We start from the raw sequence: 16140 nt of genomic DNA, 5'->3' as shown, positions 1-16140 counted from the left end.
GCATTTTTGCGGTTTGCAGTTAATCTCTGTGATTTTAGAGTTATTTTGATGAATTTATTTATCTATTGTAAGCTTTGTAAATGTTTTAGGAAAGGTCAAATAGAAATACATTTAATTAAAAGCTGTATAGTCACAACCATTTGACTCTTATTTCCAGTGTTTCACTTCAATGCCTTTCCTTACTAGCTGTCTTATGGTTTTGTCAACAATATTCGAAGTGATAAAATGCAGTTCCCTTCTGCGTACTGGATGAGCCCAAAGCAAGAGTTTCAGTACATGGGAATCATTAAGTTGCTCCTGCATTTTGGATGGACCTGGGTCAGTCTCTGTGCTCCAAAAGATGATGAAGGTGGAGATAGGTTTGTAAGAGCCTTAACGTCAATGACCACGGGAAGTGGCATTTGTGTCGCTTTCGTATTATGGATCCCAACTATGCACTCAGAGCCCTTTCCAGAACTATTTGCTCAAGCAACAGTCCTTTTGCAAAGGAAATCCAATGTGTTTGTTTATTATGGGGACCATCGCTCCATGTATTGCTTCCCAGACTTTCTACAAATGATTGAAAAAAGGATTCCTTTGGGGAAAGTTTGGATTTTGACAACTTTGTGGGGGTTTGGTCTAAGCACTGCTTTCCTACACTTTGGTGTCCAGCAAACCATAGACTTCCATGGTGCTTTAGCATTCATAATTCAAACAAACAAAAACTCAAAATCCCAGGAACATTTCACGATTCAAGAACCAGTGCGAGGAAATGCTTTATACTGGCTTTGGAATAAGTACTTTCTTGATCAAAGAAAGGCTGTCAGAGAAATGAAAACATCTCTTAGGGCTCTGGAAATGCTCCTGCAAAGATTTAAGGAAGATTTTAGGCCATGCTGTAAAAGGTGAGTTCTACAGAAGTTCTCAGGCTTCCACTTGGAAGAACAACTTTGAGAAGTCCTTGGCATGGAAAACCAGTATATGTATATTAGTATTTTTACGTTTCTCATGCAACCGTGCATTCATATCTGCTTCTGTGGGTTCAGTTCTTCCTCTTTTATATCTTCCATTCCCAGACAGCCAAGAAGGCTTTTGATCCAACAGACTACACAATGGAACATGCTTATCGAACCACAGGTTAATGAAAATATGTTTGCTGAGAGCTACACTGCCTTCAATGCTGTCTACATTGTGGCACATGCCTTACATGCTATATATTCAACCAGATCTAAACAGACTACAAATGGAGACAGACTGAGCCTTCTTAGCATAGAGCCATGGCAGGTGAGAGACATCTGTTTATATTACAGATGCAATGCACAGGGGGGAAAGTTTAAAGAGAGAGAGATGAAATCATATTTTGTCCAATTCTCATGTCCTTATCCTGGAGTGATGGCGAAGATTAAGTCTGGAGGAGAAACTGAACCTACTGTATGACTAATATCCTACCTCTTACTGTTATGTGACAGATCTTGGAGTCAAATTAAATTAATTATCTGATAGTATCAGGCTTCAAAAGGAATTACTTCTAGAATCTGTTTAAGGGAAAAGCTGACTGTGAATGGAAATATTTCCAGAAATCACAATTGTTAGGATTTTTACTTACAGTTGTGCATGAGTATCGAATAGTGTATCCAGAGAGGAGTTTGTATCATTATGATACAGCGGAGACATACAGCGCAATCCTGAGGGCACCACAAGTCCATCCCCTATGGACATTTTGTAGGGGAAAACAACGTGTCCCTCTGTTACTTGGAATAGGCCTCCTTGTGAGTAAGTGGGAGGAATTAGTGACAAGGAGGAAGGCTATGCAAGAGGGAGGTAATAACGGGATAACTCCACCAATATTTACAGGGTCCTTCCCCCAAGGTAGCAGAGATGACTTGGTGCTTTTAAGGTCAAAAAGTATTTTTATTTAAAGAGGAAAAACAAATATACACACAAGAGTCAATTAAAAATGATTGGCGCGCGCACACACACACACAGTCCTAGGAAGCTAGCCAGAAATTGAAATAGAATGAGTGGGGGGGGGGGGGTTAGTATATATACTGATCCAGAAGAATAGCATAGCCTGTGGTGGAAGAGAGATTCAAACATCCCGCATTCTTGGCAAGAGAGAGAGATGGGGTAGTGGCCCCAAGGGAGCAGCGCTTGGATCCAGAAGGCATGCCTAGTTTGAATGGGGCAAGATCCCTGGTTCTTATAGGGCAAAATATATCCTGAGGCTGGGGAGTCCCCTTAGCTGTTGTAACAAAGACTGTAAAGGTCAGTCTCTGGGAATTACAAAGGTTTGATTACTTTGATTACTTGCTGTCGGGGTGTGTGAAAGGAAATGCAAAGTCTTTCCTGCTGCCTCGCAGTTTGCTAATGAATCTTTCCAGAGCTGAGTTGATAAATTTAGATATGAAGATGCAGGTTCTCAGAGCCAAATTAAAATTATTAGTGCTGGTTGATAGAGCCTCGATCTTAGGGTGGGGATTTCATCACAGAAGGAGGATATCAGAATGTGCTAAGAGGGGTGACTCAACAAACCCCTGTCTTATCAAAGTTCACGCCCGTAGCTGGAGAGGCAGTAAATACAATCACCACTGGACACTCTGCATTAGCATGAACATTCCTTTCATGTCTGATCTCCCAGGCGGGTTTTAGCAATGCTCGCTGCCTAACTGGCTGGAATTCTCCTTGCCGCAGATCAAGCAGCATTTAATTCAGGGGCCCTATGATTTTACATCATAGGCGTGTATTTTAAATATGGCGGAGGCTGGGGCTGATTACTTACACCTCAACAAAGCATAGATAGCACAGCAAGCATACTGGAGTCCATAGCAACCCCAGCTACATCCACCAATCAGAAAACAGAAGCTAGTGACACCCCTGTAAGTACTACATTGGCACATACAGGTGCAGCCTCTTGATGCCACTCCCCACCCCCCATAGAAAGGCAGCAGCCAGGGAGGAAGGATCCAGCATGGCGGTGGAGGGGGAGCAGCATTTGCCAAGAAACCCTCTTGAGACACATGCTGTAGCCATCCCATGAGGAAGTGCTCTGCAGCTGCAACTGCTCCATCCAAAGCTGCCAGTCCATAGGGCTCAGATCCTGCAAGGAATGGGTCCCAGGGTTGCTTAGCCAGCTGATCCCCAGAAAAGGTGGGAAGCTGCCAAGCACCTCACACCACAGCTGTGCCTTGTCCCCCTCCTGGCAAGAGAGTGTGCTAACACCCAGTGTGGGGCTGCCAGCATCTCTGCCCTCACCATCTTAGGCAGCTCTCCCAGGAAGAAGTGGTTGGACGACGGAGGAAGCGCAGGAGGGGGCATGGGGAATTGCAATTTAATGAAGTTTGCTTGGGAAAGATAGATTGGTTTGTGACTGGAAGGCAGCCAGATGGGGAGAAGGAGGCCAGGATTTACAAGGGCAACAGATTCCCAGTTTGAGATTGAAAGAAAATTCAGGATAGTTAGTCTGGTCTCAGAGGTTGTGTTGGATCAGTTTTAGCATTGTAGTGCTAGAGAAAGTTGTTGAGTAAATTAACCTGGTTTGAAGGATTTTGGGAATCTTCTCTCATGCCGAGTTTTTGGTCTCTTTTGGTCTAGTAGGTTGAGACATGGAAACACTGATGAGGCATCACTTAACATTTAACAGCAATCAGATTTAGGAGATGGACCTTATTTTGTTTTAGGAAGGTCGTTTGATTGCAACACCTGATGGTTCCGGAATTTTCTGAATGGGTTTTGCTGACAACGATAAATGGATTTTGATGACAACAGTGCTGTTCATCCTGATACATTGTTTTAGTATTATCTCAGTGGGTCACAACAACACAAGCCGTTTGCCAGGGAGCTTCACAACATTATTGTCTACACACCATGAGCTACTGCTGGCTATTTCAGTTTACGTTAAAATTTTAGTCACGATTCTCTTGGCTTGTCAAGATGGCAGCTGTGCTGCCCTCTTACTCTACCTATTTTTTCTTGGACATGAGAATGTGTTCTAGGGTAACAGCATGTCCCCTTTTTGAAGCAAAAGCCTGTTGTTTATCTAGACCCTGGAAAGCGCTAGAATCCCTCTAGCAGAATGTACCATCTGAGTCCTATATGATGTCATTGTTGTTTAGTTATTCCTCTCTATGTAAATTTAAACGAATCTATTGGGTGAGAGTAAGAAAAAGAAGAAAGCAAGTGAATCTTTTTAAAAAATGTATACCGTTTATACTAAAAGCTTCTTGCTTAAAATCTGATGGAAATGTTGGCCTTCTAAATGTAGATATTAAAATATTACTGAATTTTTACTCTTGAGGTGACTATAGTTATTTGGAACTATACGTGCAAAATAAATGGGTGGATGATGCTTCCAATGTAAATATGGCATTTTATCTCCTTTCAGCTTCATCGTTTTCTGAGAAGCAGCTGGGTTAACAGTACCATCATGGACAATATTCATTTTGATGAGGATGGGGAGCTGGTAGCTGACTTTGACATTGCAAATGTGGTCTTTTTCCCCAATAAGTCTACGATGAGAATTAAAGTTGGGATGATGAAAACTCAGGCTTCCACAGGCCTACAACTGACTGTGAATAAGGCAGCTATTGTATGGTCCAGTTGGTTTCACCAGGTGGGAAAGTATGACGTGTTTTGGGGCATTGTATGTTGTTGTTTCCCTTACCTAGTAAATAATGTATAAAAGCCACAATATGAATGAACCAGGACTCCCATTTCAGTTTTAATATTGGGAAGGGGGCACAGTCAGAGATATTTAGAAAATATTCAGAATATATGTGATTTATTTAAGAGACACAAAACATTTTTCTTCAGGATTCTTATGGTGAATGAAATTCAAAACACCTTTATCTTAATGCAGCAATGTAAAATGGAGGGGTGGTCTAGCAGACCCAGAACTGACAGCAATTTGAGACTCAAGACCCTGGGGTCTGAGACTCTGCTGTGGTCTGAGTCCAGAGTCTGACAGCCTCTCTGAAAGGTTATCATTGCAGAGGCATCTGAAGGTGATGAGGGAGGCGTAAGGCTTAACACACGAGAAAAGTCACCGCATATTCCTTAGGGCAGTTACTTAAAAGCCTGACTCCTAGTGATGGATGATGTTACTTGCTGAGCAGATGGTATCCGGACCAAGGCCCTTGAACGTGACTTTCAGAAGCATCCTAAAGAGAGTTACACTCTTCTAAGCCCATGGAAACCGGTTGATTTAGAAGGAGTTAACTCTGCTTAGGACCCTCAGCCACAGGCAAAGCCAGGACAGAAAAAGCACGCTGGTAAGTCACTTTATATACATGATCCTGGGGTAAAACTGAGGCATCAGTCAGAAGAAAGTGACCTTTCCCCACCACAGCTACTACACAGCCACAAAGCTGCCCAAAATGGGACTGTGGCAGCAAATGCCAAAAGGCAAAACAAACTCCATTCAGACACAGTCACGGCCACTGGAAAAGTCTATTTGCCTGGCAAAAAAATTTGCTGCAAAGTTCCCAGCATTTCTAATTCTAAGTAGTTATATGTTCAAATGAACAAATGAGAGAATGAGAGTAAAAGGATCCTTTGCATTTCTATTTAGTCACAGTGAGAAGTAAATTGTGAGCCCAGTGGTTGACTATCTGGAGGCAAGGGGAAGGTCATTCCAGTAATAGGAAGTGTTTATATATTTATTTTTGCATTGTTATCAAATATGCTGCATCATGTTTCTGAAAGCAAAGCAAAGAACCCAGAAATATCATTTATTTCTTGGTTACCTTTTAGAAAATGCCTGTTTCTGTATGCACAGGAAGTTGCAAACCTGGCTACAGCAAGATGGTGCTAGAAGGACAGCAGCTTTGCTGCTATGAATGTGCTCCATGTGCAGACGGGACAATAAGCACACAGACAGGTACATAAATCCCCAACACTATGGGCACAGGGGAACATACGTTAGAGTCAATATTAAAAATTATTTCTACAGCTGAAATGAAATTCAGCACAAACTTGAGATTCACAGAAACAAAGGTGAAGAGTGGCTACCAATGCATCCCAAATTTTAGAATATGGATATTTGAAATTTTTGACTATGGCCCCCCATGGTCCAAACTTTATGAAACTTGAGAGGTTGTTAGAGGACAGTTTGGAGTAAGCACCCTGCAAATATGGTACAATTCAATCTCAAAAGGACCATCCTCAGGCCACAGAATATTAAAAATTTGAGTTTCCCGTAGGGCCAATGGCCAAATATTACTGAATTTTACCGAATTTGCTCTGTATTACCGACATGAACTGGAAAATGAATTTGGTATTCATATCGATTTTTTTTCCTAATTCAGTATTTCGGAACACAAATTTACCCAAGTTTCATATTCTGAACACAGAGATGTTACCGAATCTTACCAAATATATTCAGTAAACTTAAATTTGATGAGCTTGCTGAATGTATTCAGTAAGATTCGGTGAACTTCAGAAACCAAGGCTGGGCTGTTCCTTGCTGTTCCCGCTTCCTGCTTTTTAACAAGATGTGAGAAGGGAGAATCAGATAAAATTCAATATTTTTTAATGGATATGGAACTTGAATCCCACACCCCTAGATGAAACCATCAACAAGTAAACAAACCCTATAAGTAATTAATTGTAATTGTCTTTTTTCCCCAGATGCAAATCTGTGTGAGGAGTGTCATGAATATCAGTACTCAAACATAGAGCGGACTCAATGTATTCCTAAAATTATAACCTTCCTGCACTATGAAGAACCTATGGGGATCATCCTGGCCCTCTTTGCCCTGTTCTTGTCTCTGATGACTGCTTTGACTTTAGGGGTCTTCATTAAGTATTTGGAGACTCCCATCGCCAAAGCCAACAACCGTGACCTCACTTACATTCTCCTCATCTCCCTCTTGCTCTCTTTCTTGTCCTCTTTGCTGTTCATTGGTCGCCCCAGGAAGGTGACCTGCCTTCTCCGCCAAACTGCCTTCAGCATCATCTTCTCGGTGGCCGTCTCTTCTCTGCTGGCCAAAACCACCACTGTGGTGCTGGCTTTCATGGCCACCAAACCAAGGAACAGGATAAGGAAATGGATGGGGAAGTGCCTGGCAAACACCATCGTCCTTTGTGGCTCCCTCATTCAGGTGGCCATGTGCATTGTATGGCTGGGAGCGTCTCCCCCCTTCCCTGAATGTGACACAAGCTCTCAGACTGGACATCTCATCCTGCAATGTAATGAAGGCTCCATGATCATGTTTTCTATTGCCTTGGGCTACATGGGCTTCCTGGCTCTCACCTGCTTCATTGTGGCTATCCTAGCTAGGAAGTTGCCTGATGGCTTCAACGAGGCCAAATTCATCACCTTCAGCATGCTGGTGTTTTGCAGTGTGTGGGTCTCCTTTGTTCCCACCTATCTGAGCACCAAGGGGAAATACATGGTAGCCGTGCAGATCTTCTCTATCTTGGCTTCCAGCACTGGCTTACTGGGTTGCATCTTTCTCCCCAAATGCTATATCATTCTACTGAGGCCTGATTTGAACACAAAGGAGCATCTTATGATGAAAAGTAAAGAAGAAATCTGAACCTTTTAGAGCTCTTTTTCTGGTCCATTGAGTGTAGAGCAAAACAGTTGTTCTTTCCAGTATGTCAAAACTTACGTAATTATTGATTAAGGGAACACTTATATGGCTGTTTGTTCTCGATACTGAGACAGATTCCCCTCAGGGCTGTCATACATTATGATGTGTCTGTGGCTGCCAGATATGTATATCTGATGTGTCCTGGAAATTCACTACTGGTATCTTAAGCCCCAGGGATACGGAGGCCTAATTTGCGTCACAACTTACCACATGGGTATAGGGGGCTTAGGCCTTCCCTCCACATCCTTTTCCTGATCTGAAACAGCCAGCTGTTATTTTCTCCTATAGGAAAATGTACATATTAAGCTTCCATAGTAAAGGTGAATGTTAAGGTCTATTGATTAGAATCACAGGTTAGCAGACTGAACTTTCTGCAGTGTTTATACTGCTGATCCCCTGCATCAATATATAGTGCTAGAGACACACAACGAGGACCACAGAGACCTGTCTGGGTGTGTATGTGTAAAGTGCCATCAAGTCACCACTGCCATATGTTGACCTCTTAGGGTTTCCAAGGCAAGAGACATTCAGAAGTGGTTTGCTATTGTCTGTCTCTGCATAGTGACCCTGGCCTATCCAACCAGGGCTGACCTGGCTTAGCTTCTGAGATCTGATCAAATCAGGCTAGCCTGGGCCATCTGTGTCAGGGCCTGTATGAGTGTACAGTTTGCTATGTAATATTATACATTTTGGAAATAACATGTAACAAACCGCTTTAATTAGTCTGTTTAACAAAAGTATCATAAGAATGTAGGGAGACATACATTAACACAGAAATCAGACCAGACTCAAGCCAGGCCACCTTGGCACTAGATGGGGTTGATGAGATGAGGCGCCATCAGCATGTATCTGAATTAGGGTTGTCAAAAACCTGTAGAAAAAATGTACTTCCCCTTTAATAGAGGCTTAATGTGTAGAAAGGGACAGGTGGAATTTTTCATGGCATGAAGGGCAATAGCATCATCTGGTAAATAACATCTCTTAAGCTCATTAATCCTCTATTAAGGGGGGGCAGGGTATTTTTTTCTCCTGGTTATTGGCAATCATAGTTCCACATGGAGCTCATGCTCTACAGTCCTCCCCATGAAATATTAAAGTATACCTTCTACAACATTTTCATTCTCCAGGAGGACATTGTTTTATCATTTTACATAATTTTTATATAGCTTGGTTTTAATGGACAACTTTGCTTATCACCTGATAGGGTTGCCTGGTGGAGAGAGACTAGAGAGCTCCCACAATTACAATTGAACTCTGGATTGCAGAGATCAGTTCCCCAGAGAAAGTGAATACCTTCGAGGGTGGATTTTATGACAGTATATCCTGCTGAAGTCCCTCCTGTTACGACCCTTTACTTTCTTTCTCTAGGGTAGATTTTGCCTTTAACCTTTCCCTTACACCCTCTGGGTAGATTGCTGCCACCAGGAAGATTATATTCCAAGATATTTCATTTAAATTTTCCCTTTGGTAATAATGTGCCTAAGCGTCAGGCTCCTTCGTGGTTCTATGTGGCCCTGAGGATAGGAACAGGATATAGCAACGACAGCCACTCTGGGATATAACAAAACAAAACAAACTTTTATTTTTTCAAGAAACGTATCGGTTTCATAAAAGTAGTTCTCGGTTCTTAAAGTTACTTCATTTAAATTAATTCATACAGATCTCTTCTAATGCTTCACACAGAGTTAGCCTCTTTCTCTAGCTCAGTATTTCTCACAGACGTGCTTAAAGTTACTCAGGCAGCACACAGCTTGCCTGCTTTCTCTAGACTCTATATTTCTCTCACAGAAATGCTTAAAACTACTCAGGTAGCACACGGCTAGCCTTTCTTTCTCTCTGATTCTTATTCCCAGAAATATTAAACCTGCTCAGGCAGCACACATCTGGCCTCTCTTTCCCTGACTGAGTGTTCTTTCAGAAACATGCTCAGTTCAGGTTCTATACAGGTTCAGGCCCAGCGTGCCCATTGAGGCCAGGTAGGTGGTGGCCTCAGGGCGTGGGGGCACCGGAGGGGGCGGAAGAATACGCAGCGGAGCTGGCGAGACTGGGCTGCAGCTGCTGCTGCAGCCAGCCAGCCCTGTGCCGCCACCACTGCCACACGCCCCAGCTGGGCGCAGAAGCCCCAAGCCACTGCTGGGGCGGCGTACAGAGCACAGAGCAGCCTCCGCGAGCTGCCCCAGCAGCAGCTCACGGTTTCTGCACCCGGCTGGGGCATGTGGCGGTGGCAGGGGCACAGGGCTGGCGGGCTGCAGCAGCAGCTGCAGCCAGCCACATCAGCTCTGCTGCGCGCTCCTCCGCCCCCACACACCCCAGCCGGGCGCAGAAGCTGCAAGCTGCTGCTGGGGCGGTGTGCGGAGCACGGAGCAGCCTCTGCGCGCCGCCCCAGCCATCCTGCTCTGCAAGATGACATCATCGCATGATGACATCATCATGCAGTCCATGGCACGTGCGTGCGTACAAGTGGCCGCAGGCACCAGAAACTCTGGGGCCGGCACAGTACAGGTTATATTTCTCTCATAAATACTTCAACATACTCAGGCACCACACAGCTAGCCTGCTTTCTTCTGACTGAACTTTGCTTTTTTCTCTCAGTCTAAACTGCCTCACTCCGCCCACACTCTCAGTCATCAGCCAATCATATCAGTCACTCATCCCTCTCTTTTACCCCCACTCTTCACCTATCTCACACCAAGCATTTAAAGATACATGCACACATTTACTTGAAATCATTACACCTCACCTCCCCAAACCCCACCCTCCCCAGGCTCCAAGAATTTCCCACCACAAAGCTGGCAAACTATCTGTGCCAGATAGTTTGGGGTGGGTGTTCAGCTCTTGTAAGACTTGCTGAAACTAATCAGAAGCAGAATCATTATAACACTAAACAAAAAAATTATCTGAACAGTGCGCTTGTGGGCCTACTCCCTCCTCGAGAATAGTTCAGAGATGCAGACTTCCGGTTTGGGATTCATGAAGGTCTAACGCAGCTCAGGGAGCTGAGCTGTCCGTGCCGCTGTTTGTAGGGGCTGGAGGGGCGCAAACTGCCCATAGCCCCCTGTTCTCAGGCGGAGAACAGGCAAGTATGCTCAAGACCTCGAGGGCGCGTTGATCTTGGGTGTGAGGGGGGTTCTACGCAATGAGCCCCAATCCACCCTTGAGGTCCCACCCGAAGAAAGGTAGCCAAGATCTCTGCAGCGGCTCTGGAGTCAATTTTTGGCATAAGACCTGCATGCCCAAGCTTCAGCAAACCAAGAAGGGAACCTGAATCAATTGGATAATTGAAGCAGTGATTACAACCCAAGAGAAACAACTAAGAAGATAAAGATTGCTATCTCTCAATATGGGACAGATTACAATAAGAAATAAAGTGACAAAGTGAATTAGGAAACTGTGAGAGACTTGATATATAATCGAGAAAACTCCAGCAAATAAATTACTAAAAAGTGACATTTTAAAGAGAAGTTTGCACGGAAAAATGATTATTGTTTACATACCTGCGGCTAGGAAGAGATAGTGGACTGTGAGAAAGTTTTAACATCGCGCGAACTGCTGTGAAGCGGAGAGGAACAGGAAGGGTGTCAGAACCATAAAGAGACTGGCGAGAAGCGGCTTGAAAGCAACGGAAGTGGAATATCGCCATTTTGAAGAAGGGCAAAGCTGCAACTTCAAGGAAAATGGAAGTAGGCCATCTTTGACAAGGGTAAGGGCGGTTGCTTCAAAATAAAACCATAGAGAAAAGATGCCCGACATTTTGGACTGCGTAAATACTAGCTTTTAGAAAAACAACCTAAATTTGGACTTTTAAAAACAAAAGAAAATAATAAAGTAGCACCACGGAGTTAAGGAAAAGAGCAGACTCGTGGGAGCGAAGTAAAGCTAGCCCCACGATGTCGAAAAAGGAATGGCAAGCAGTGCTGGAAAATTTAGATAAAAAAGTTTCGGAAGGAAATAAAGAGCTTAAAGATATGGTGAAAAATTTGAAAGACTTTAAAGAGGCACTTAAATCGGAGATGGCAGAACTAGCTAAGAACATGGATCAAGTTCAAAAAGACTTGCAAGTTACACAGCAGAGAGTTAACGCAGCAGAAAATGCGGCTGACACCTTGGCAGATGTGCAGAGAATGGAGTTGAGAGGAGTGAAGGGAAGAATGGTTGTAGCTGAATGTAAACAAATGGAAAAACAACTTAGATTTTGTGGAATCCTGGAATTATTGGAAAAATCAGCCCAAGAGCAGATTACAGAAATCTTGGCGGGTTACCTGGGTAAAGAAGAAGGGGAAATAGCAGTGCTTCTGGACGTGGCATACAGAATTAATTCAAAATTTGCAGCTCAAAAGAAGTTACCAAGAGATATGATTGTGCAATTTACAACTAGGAATACAAGAGAGTCAATTGTGAGTAAACAATTCCAAGATCCATTAGAAGTCGATGGGAAAGCGGTGAGAATCATGAAAGAACTGCCCAGATCGGTGTTGTTGGAGAGGAGAAAGTATAGAGAGTTGGTCCAGATGTTAAAAGATTTGAAAATCAGATACAGATGGGAAATACCTGAAGGACTGGCTTTCAAATTTGGTGGAGCTAGGAGGAACATCAGATCTGGCCAGGAGATGGAAACGTTTATTAAAGACAATGAAAAAGACTTACCAAAAAGAGCTAAAATTTGATCATGGAGTGTAAAATTATATCTTGGAATGTAAATGGACTAAATTCACCTTTTAAATGTAAGACTATTTTCCACTGGCTTTTAAAACAAAAATGCAATATAGTGTGTTTGCAAGAGACACATATCAAAAAGCAGGATGTAAAATATTTGAAACTTGCAAAACTTGGAAATGAATTTGCAGCAGCTTCCAAAAAGAAGAGAGGAGTTGTATTGTATATTAAGGAACAGCTGCAACCAAAATTAGTTTTAAGTGATACAGAAGCCAGATATATAGCAGTGGAAATAATTTGGAATTCAAAGAAGATTTTGATGATTGGAATTTACGCGCCTAATGGGGCAAAAAAATTTTTTTTCAAGGACTTACAGAAACAGCTAGATGAACTGACCTATGATCAAATAATTCTGGCAGGTGACTTCAATGGAGTTACAAACTTGGAAGAAGACAAGAAATCTAAAAGTGCACAGGAAAAAAAGAGGACTTTTGCCAAAATCGTTTTTTGTGATCAAGGAACAAGAAAGTCTGGAAGATGTATGGAGGAGACAAAATCCTAAAAATAGACAATATACATTTTACTCTGCAAGACATTTCACACTATCAAGAATTGATATGATCTGGGCCTCCAAAGAACTGGTGGTATGGACTAGAGATGTGGAGATAATGCCTAAGGTAGGCTCAGATCATAATCCAATTATGTGGAGATTCGGGAAAAACACTAAAAGAAGAGGATGGAGGATAAATGAAGACTTGCTGCAGACGGAAGAAAACATTGCATTGTTACGAAGAGAAACCAAATTGATGGTTGTTGGGGGTTTTCCGGGCTGTATTGCCGTGGTCTTGGCATTGTAGTTCCTGACGTTTCGCCAGCAGCTGTGGCTGGCATCTTCAGAGGTGTAGCACCAAAAGACAGAGATGAAAACAAAAGACAGAGAAACCAAATTCTTTATACAGTACAATTTGAATAAGGATGTATCAACTTATAAGGTATGGGACACATATAAAGCTGTGATTAGAGGAATACTAATGGATTTGAATGCAAGAGACAGGAAGAGAAAGGATGAAAAGAGACTTGAAATTATGGAAAAAATTAAAGCCAAAGAGATACAACTTAAGAAAAGACCAGGGAAAAAGAAAATATATCAGGATATGAAAATCCTGCAGGAACAATTGACGGCAATGAATAACAAAGAATTGGAGTGGAATTTTTAAAAAATGAAGCAGAAGTCGTTTGAGGGTGCAAATAAACCTGGGAAATACTTAGCATGGCAGCTAAAGAAAAAAAAGGAGAAGAAAACCATAACTAAGATTAGAGAAGAGGATAATATATTGATGGATCAATCTGCCATTAGTAGAGCCTTTTTCAAATTTTATGCAAAACTGTACCAAAAAAAGGAGGTGAATAGATATTCAATAGTGGAATATTTGGAGAAAATGAAGCTTCCAACAATTTCAGAGAAATGGAAAGAGAAGTTAAACAGGGAAGTGACAGGAAGAAATAAAAGAAGCTATACAATCAACAAAATTAGGGAAAGCGCCTGGACTGGATGGAATAACAGCAAAGTTTTATAGAATGATGGCCAATGATCTGACACCGTTTCTAAGAGAGGTAATGAATGGAATTTTGCAAGGCCAAAAGATTCCTGACTCATGGAATGAAGCTAATATATCACTGATTCCAAAAGATGGACAAGATTTGACTATTGTTAAGAATTATCGGCCAATTTTGCTGCTGAATAATGATTATAAAATATTTGCGAAAATTATGGCAGAAAGGTTAAAGGGATGGATGTCGGAATTTATTGCAGAAGAACAGGCTGGATTCCTACCTAATAGACAAATTAAGGATAATTTAAGGACAGTAATAAACGCTATTGAATACTACGACAAGCACTGTGATAGGGAAGTTGGTTTCTTTTTTGTGGACGCGGAAAAAGCATTTGACAATTTGAACTGGGATTTTATGTTTGCCACTATGGAAAAGCTGCAAATGGGAGAAAAGTTCATACAAGCAGTTAAAGTAATTTATAAAGACCAGAATAAGCAAAGGTACAAGACACAAGGTTGCCCATTGTCTCCATTGTTGTTTATTTTGATCTTGGAAATTTTGTTGATCCAAATACGAGAGGACGATACAATTCATGGCATAAAAATAAAGGAATTTTCCTACAAAGTCAGAGCATTTGCGGATGATGTAATGTTAATAGTGGAAGATCCAATATATAACATGCCAAAAATAATAGATAAAATAAAGGAATTTGGAGACTTGGCTGGATTTTATGTGAACAAAAAGAAGTTGAAGATATTGTGTAAGAATATGACGAAGCAAAAACAACAAGAATTAATGGAGATAACAGACTGCGAGGTAACTAACAAAGTGAAATATTTAGGGATTGAGCTGACTGCGAAAAACATAGATTTATTCAAAAATAATTACGAGAAACTGTGGCAACAAATAGAAAGAGATTTGATAAAATGGAATAAATTAAATTTGTCATTGTTGGGAAGAATAGCAGCAGTGAAGATGAATGTGTTACCACGTGTGATGTTTTTGCTGCAAACTATTCCAATTATCCGAGACTTCAAACAATTTGACAAATGGCAAAGAAAAATTTCAGACTTTGTGTGGGCAGGCAGGAAACCCCGGGTGAAAATGAAAGTATTACAAGATTCGAAAGAAAGAGGTGGACTGCAACTGCCAAACATAAGATTATATTATGAAGCAATTTGTCTGGCTTGGTTAAAAGACTGGATAGTGCTAAAAGACCGTAAACTGCTGGCCTTGGAGGGACACAAAAAATTGTTTGGATGGCATGCCTACTTGTGGTACGACAAAGTTAAAGTGGACTCTATGTTTTTGCATCACTACATTAGAAGAAGCCTTTTCATAATCTGGAAGAAATATAAGAACTACATGGAAAGTGGCATCCCCTCATGGGTGGTACCATATGAAGTTATAGATCCGAGAGCTGTCTATAATGAACAACAATGTTTAACTTATAAAGAGATAATGTCGATGGAACATAGGATACCAAAAATAAAGACACAAGAAGAGTTATCTCCTCACTATGGATGGTTTCAATACAGGCAAATCAGGGATCTTTACAACTCGGACTGTTTAAAGGGAGGAATAAGACTGAAAAACTCGGAGTTAGAAGTGATTTTACAAGAAGGTAAAAAAGACATTTCGAAAATATACAAAATACTTTTTAAATGGTATACGGAAGACGAGACAGTCAAAGTCCAGATGGTGAAATGGGCAATAAACTTTCATTAAAAAATAACAATGGAATCATGGGAACACTTGTGGAAAAACACTTTGAAGATTTCAACTTGTACCAATATTAAAGAGAATGTTTATAAAATGATGTATAGGTGGTATTTAATGCCTAAGAAGATTGCGCTTGGAAATGCAAATATGTCAGATAAATGCTGGAAATGTAAAAAGCATGAAGGATCATTGTATTATATGTGGTGGACTTGTGAGGTAGCTAAGCAATATTGGGGAGATATAATAGAAATAATTAATGAGGTTTTGCAAACCCAAATAAATAAGAACCCAGAATTGCTGCTACTGAACTTGGGAACGGAAGATGTTCCAATGCAGTATAGAACATTGCTATTTTATATGACTACAGCAGCAAGACTTTTGTATGCGCAGAAATGGAAAGTGCAAGAAATACCAACTATAGAAGATTGGATTTACAAATTGTTGTACATAGCAGAAATGGACAAAATGACAAGAAAACTGAAAGATCTGGATCCAAGAGAATATTTTGTAGACTGGGGGAAACTGAAACAATATCTAGAAAAAAATGGGATGTAAAAGGAAGACTGGCAGTTTGAGAATTATTAATTTGTGATTTTATAAAGGGGGGAGAGAAGTAACTTTACCATTAATGGGGAAATTT

The sequence above is a fragment of the Eublepharis macularius genome, chromosome 4 (genome assembly GCF_028583425.1).
Source record: "Eublepharis macularius isolate TG4126 chromosome 4, MPM_Emac_v1.0, whole genome shotgun sequence".
Lineage (NCBI taxonomy): Eukaryota > Metazoa > Chordata > Lepidosauria > Squamata > Eublepharidae > Eublepharis > Eublepharis macularius.
This window is presented reverse-complemented; position numbering follows the sequence as displayed.